Raw genomic sequence first — 5,675 nt, 5'->3', positions numbered from 1 at the left:
ACCTTTATCACATTTTATTTTATCTCTAACCAATGTTTATCCTAGCTCCTTATCATCTTTTCTTTGTAAACTTATCTTTATCTTATTTCATCTTTACAGTTACATCTTTATTCACACACTATATTATGGAATGGTACCATGGGACAAAAAAGGGTTTCAGTAACAAGAGATCTGTGATTTTTAAACAACCTACTTTCAGTAAAACCTAATTTTACATAATTAAACAAGAGTCTTTGCTTTACCAACAGTTTTGTGAGGCTGCACTTAAGCATATCAGGGTATAGCACTAGCTACAGCTTGATGTTAATTGGGAGCTTTTCAACCATTCTCCGGTGACTGTAGTAGGGCATGTTCCCTACATTTATGCTGTTTGCAGGCATATAGTTAATAGTTTTAATGGATGTAGCTTTTCAGCTTGGGCAAATGAAACCAATGATGAAATGGCTGGAAACAGAATTAATCCAAAGTCGAGCACATTCTAGTTGGACAGTTGGAAAATCAAAGAAAAACTGGATTTGTTTTGCTACTTAGGTATAGCCATTCATGCATAACTAGAGTGGCATCCAGAGTGGCAACAAAAACATCTTTAGAGCATGATGGTACCACCACCGTGTTTGACAGTTGGTACAGTGTTCTTATCATTGTGGTGATTTCTCTCGTCTGACCTCAAAACCTTTCCCCAGAAGGCATTTGGCTTATGCACATGGACAGCTTCAAACTTCAGTTCAGCTTGAAGGTGCTGATTTTGGAGCAATGATAATGTAAAACTTTCTTCACTGTGGACAGTGACATCAGTGTTCAAGCAATTCAGTCAGGTTAATTCAGTTTTATTCATGTAGCACCAAATCACAACAAGAGTTGCCTCAAGATGCTTTATATTATAAGGTAAAGACCCTACAGTAATACATTGAGCAGTTTACAGTTCTTGTTTGTTCCTGAACATCCTAACCAACTTTCTCTCACCCATGGGTGACAGTTTGGGTCAAATTGGCGACCTATTGGAATAACTTGTACTCTACTTATATACAATTGTTTGACATTTTCAGGGCCACTTAGGCTGATTGAACTAAAAAGCAAGACTCAGGACTCAGGATAAGACTAAAAGTTTAAAAGATTTAGTGTAAGCACAAAAAGGAAACGATGGGTCAGGCAAAAATATTTTTGTTATTGAAGTCACATGTTCTAGACAAACCGGCAGTTCTACAGTGGGAACCCAAGAGGAGTCCCTTCTCTGAAAGACAAACACAAACAGACAGGGGAGAGATAGAGAAAGACAATGGCGAGACACCACAGGAGGACTGAAGGACCATGAACAAACTAATCTTGAACTTGATCTTGGAATCAGCAGTTGTTTAGAGATAACTACAAGAGAGCTTTCCAACTTGTGGAGCTATAAAATCATCTTTCCCATTTTTCTGAGTGTTGATCAACCCAATTCTTGCTGTCAAACAAATCATTTTTATGCTGGCAAAGAGAAACTACCAGTTGTAGTGAGTCACAATCACTAATGAGGAGTTAATAGGCCTTGGCCTTGTCAGGTTAAAGGACAATGTAGAAACGTATTAATAAGTAGAACCACTTATTAAAAGATTTTAGTGAGTTTATCGATATTTTTCAATCTGTATATATATTTAACCAAATTAGAGAAAATCCAGAATAAGTTCAAACTTGCGTTTCCAGTTCTTGTTTTGCTGGCGTTGTTATTGTTTTTCTGTTTGAGCTAGGCCCTTCAAAATTTTTAGGGTGAACTGTAGCTCCATGAATGTAGACTCTGCGGAGTGTAGCAAAGTTCACATAGAATAATGGATGCTTGAGTTTCCAAACAATTGGTCCTAAAAAAAAATGCATTTTCACCTTTTTCAAGGTATTTCTAAGATATAAATTTCATTCAATAATCATCTCAGTGATGTTCAATCACGTCATTCAGCTGATATAACAGCATTTATTTGAAGAAATCACAGCACAGTACAAAAGAAAGTCAGTGCATGAGTTCGATTACCTAGATAGCTTCTGTCAAAGTTAATAAAACATGTTCTGCTGACTCATTTCTTTAATAGGAGAGTGTGATTAAAAGTCACTTGAATTCCTCATCCTCCTTGACGACACATCTACATCCAGTGTTGATATCAGGAACTTCAATCTTTTCAGTTATTTGTTGTAATCATATCCAGCACATATCCTCTCCTGAGGGTGCATAAATTGAATTAAAAATGTCTTGCTCTGCTTCTGAAACAATCTTTGGGTACCGTAGATAAATATGAGTATTTCAAAAAAAATCATATTGGGAAAAATGAGAGAACACCATCACAAACTCTGAATATAATATTAACAGAAGCTTGTTCTTTCTAAAAAAAAAAAAAAAAAAAAAACCTAAATAAAAGAGGCAGTGTGGATTTGGTACATGGTGTCATACCTGAAGCTGAATGAAAATGTATGTCATTCAAACTTTACCATCTGTGAAACCATTCACCTGATTTGGACTGTTTCAAAATATCTGATGTTTCTTTGCATATCAGAGAATCCTAACTGCAAAACTGTGGTTTCAAAAGGCCTCCAAAATCGGCTGGAGGAGATCACACATTCACATTTTTTTAGGGAACTCAAACATCCATCATTCTATGTTAACTTCAGTTACACTCCCGAGAGTGGAAGTTATCTCTCATCTTGTGCCTACAGTATGTGTATATGCACACTAGCACATTCCAAGACCACAAAATAGATGCACTGCAAAGGTTGCACACTGAATATTACAGGATGTACCAGGCCAAGCATACATCAGGATCACTTCCTCTTACTGCCACTCTGTTCCTTAAGGACAGGCAGCCTCATTCAAGTGCTGTCACTTCTATTCCATCTATTCCTCTGATCCTTTCTGTAACGGCTAGTTAAATAGCCAGTAATGCCTTTTAGCCCGTTAGATGTTAGTGAGCCCAGACAGACTGGGATGGACATATGGAGGGAGTCTGGCAACTGACTCGCAGCCCTGATGCCAACTCTTCAAAAACATTCATACACTCTCATGAGCACACAGACACACAGACACACACACACGCACACACGTACATCCCCACCTACACAAATACACAAATCGTGTCTCTTTCGTATCTGTTGTCCAGAGCACTGAACCGGCCCCAACTTCCCGCTGTCCGATTATCTCAGAACCTGCTCCACATGAGCATTGTGCAAATTCTGGAACCTCCTCCATTTCCCATCATTCCTCTCCACCAAAGGCAGGCATCCAGGACGAAGGCTGGACAGCACATGCCCACTCAAAGAGAGGGAGGATTGGGACACTAGATGAAGGCAGAAGCGCTGAGCACGAAGCTTTGTTCAAAAAACAGTCCACTGTGGTTAACCCCCCCCTCTCCTCCTCCCCGCCCATGTCGGTCTCTATGTCTTCTGCCTTGCATGGGTGAGTGTCAGCTCATTGTGTGTGAATGTGTGTGCGTGATTTCTGGTGCCTGTGCTGACAGCTGGCCTAAAATCATTTCCAAGAGTCACAGGTTGAAGTCTGTGTGAAACAGAGAAGCATTGTTGAAGGCCAGACTGACAGTGAAACCACTCGCTGTCTCTTTTCTCCAAGCATACCAATACAAAACAAATCCAGATTTCCCATATTGTTGTTGTAACAATGACACCATCATACCGTGATAGTGTCGTTATTAAAAGGTGGTGTTGTTAAAGCTTTTTCTCTGAATGCTTGTCCTGAAATCCGGTAAACTCTCAGTACAGCTCCATCTGAGGTTTTAGGCTGAAGCATTTCAACAATAGTAATTCCTGACCTTGCAGATATTCAGAAATATCTCCATTTATGTTTAGAAAAATCTTACACGTCGAGCGCTGCCAGCGTCAACTCAACAGCATACCTCTCAATGAATATGACAGGATCTAAGATAGACAAAAAATAGATTCCTGTGCAGTTCCTGTTCTTTTTTGTTTAATAGTGAAGCTAAAGCTATTCTGCAAATGGTGGAATTATTGGCGCTAGATACGCTGGTGGAAATGCAAATCATTTGTATCATGTTTGTCTTCTGCAGTAAAGCTTTATCTGCAACCAATGAGGCAACAGAATTTATGGGGAAGGCAATGTGAAAAGCCGCCACGCTGAGGCTGTGTTGAAATATGGTGCACCTACGCAATCTTTGAGCGATATATCACATAAATCACATCATTATGTTAGTTAAGCTTGCAAGTTCCAACTTGTGCAGACAGAAATGTTTTAATATAATTTGAAAATGAGTAGGGTTGGATTAATGGGAGGACAAAATAACCAGTTCAAAGACTCTCAGGGCTTTTACAAATTTTTCAAGCTTTACGGGTCACATATAAAATCATTTTGTAAATCCAATCACCAAGAGAAAATCTGCTTCGGTGTTCCTGACCTTCAGACATTCAGAATTTATAAAATAAATTGCACCCAGAAAGTCGCCATAATAATGATCGTCGGTTAACTTAATGCTATTTAAGTGGACCGATTAGAGTTTTGTTCGGGCACTTACACTAAGTGGTCCAGCTTTTTAACTAATCGTCAATATAAATACCTAATCAGCCAATCAAATAGCAGCAACTAAATGTTTTTAGGCAAGTAGACGTAATCAAGAAAACCTGCTGAATTTTAAACCAAGCATCAGGATTGAGAAAGGTAATATGAATGTGGTACGGTTGTTGGTGACAACTAGGTTAGTTAAAGTATTCCAGAAACTGCTAATCTACTGGGATTGTCTGCCACAACCATCTCTAGGGTTTAAAAAGTAAAGATATCCATGGAGTATCAGTTCTCTGAATCCTGTTGGGGAGGATGGGAAGATTCAGTTTTTTTCCCCTGAAATCCAAAGAAAACTCTGCATCACCACCAAGGCACTGCTGGGATTTGAACCCAGGGTTTCCTGTTTACTAGACAGGCGCTTTAACCAACTAAGCCACCGCGCCCTTGGTTTTGTGTGATGTCAGTGTTATTCCAGATTCAGTCATTTCACAGGTACGGCTGTGACCAGCAGGTTTTCAAGGCCGTGCCCTGCACTACCTCTCTCAGCTTCTTCACCCCTACAAACCTTGTTGGTCTCTCAGGTCACCTGACCACCTGCTCATGGAAGAACTGAGATCCAGGAGGAAGCTCAGATCAGACTGGGCCTTCTCTGTCATTGCTCCTAAATTATGGAATAATTGCCCTTGCATGTTTGAAAGTCCCCTTCACCGTCCACTTTTAAAACATATCTTCAAAATCCATTTTTATTCCCAGTGAGACTTTGTTTTTCTTTTGGTTCTTCTTTTAGTTATTTGACCTTTTTAATCGATTTTATTTATATTGTACATATTATTATTATTTAGTTCCAGTGCACAGCACTTTATGTCAGCTGTGGTTGTCTTAAAGTGCTTCATAAATAAAGATGGTATGGCATCACAGCAGCTCCATCCACCTGCTGTTCAAAGAAAGTTGGCTTAAAGAAAGACAGAGCCTCCATCTAAATAAATGGCAAAAGAGTCAAATCTGCAATTTCAACTGCAGGTTTGTATCACTTATTTACATTTTTACTACTGTAATAGATATGCATGGCAAAGGACAGCTGAATTTGTCCTACGCCTCATCTGAGCACTCAGTTTAGCAGACAATTGGCTCTTTCTGGGACGACATCTATCTATTACACCTCTTGTGGATTTCAATGGATAGAAAATAT

General features: G+C 39.2%; 1 non-coding gene across 1 annotated transcript; it reads right to left on the bottom strand.

Moving 5' to 3' along the window:
- Positions 1-4,855: 4,855 nt before the first annotated feature.
- On the bottom strand, positions 4,856-4,929 carry trnat-agu (transfer RNA threonine (anticodon AGU)). The gene has a single exon. It is a non-coding gene; the product is annotated as a tRNA-Thr (tRNA).
- Positions 4,930-5,675: the final 746 nt, after the last annotated feature.

Source organism: Neolamprologus brichardi, chromosome 17, assembly GCF_056152115.1.
Source record: "Neolamprologus brichardi isolate AB-2024 chromosome 17, ASM5615211v1, whole genome shotgun sequence".
NCBI lineage: Eukaryota > Metazoa > Chordata > Actinopteri > Cichliformes > Cichlidae > Neolamprologus > Neolamprologus brichardi.
The sequence above is the reverse complement of the archived record's forward strand: the minus strand, read 5'-3'. Positions and strand labels throughout refer to the sequence as shown.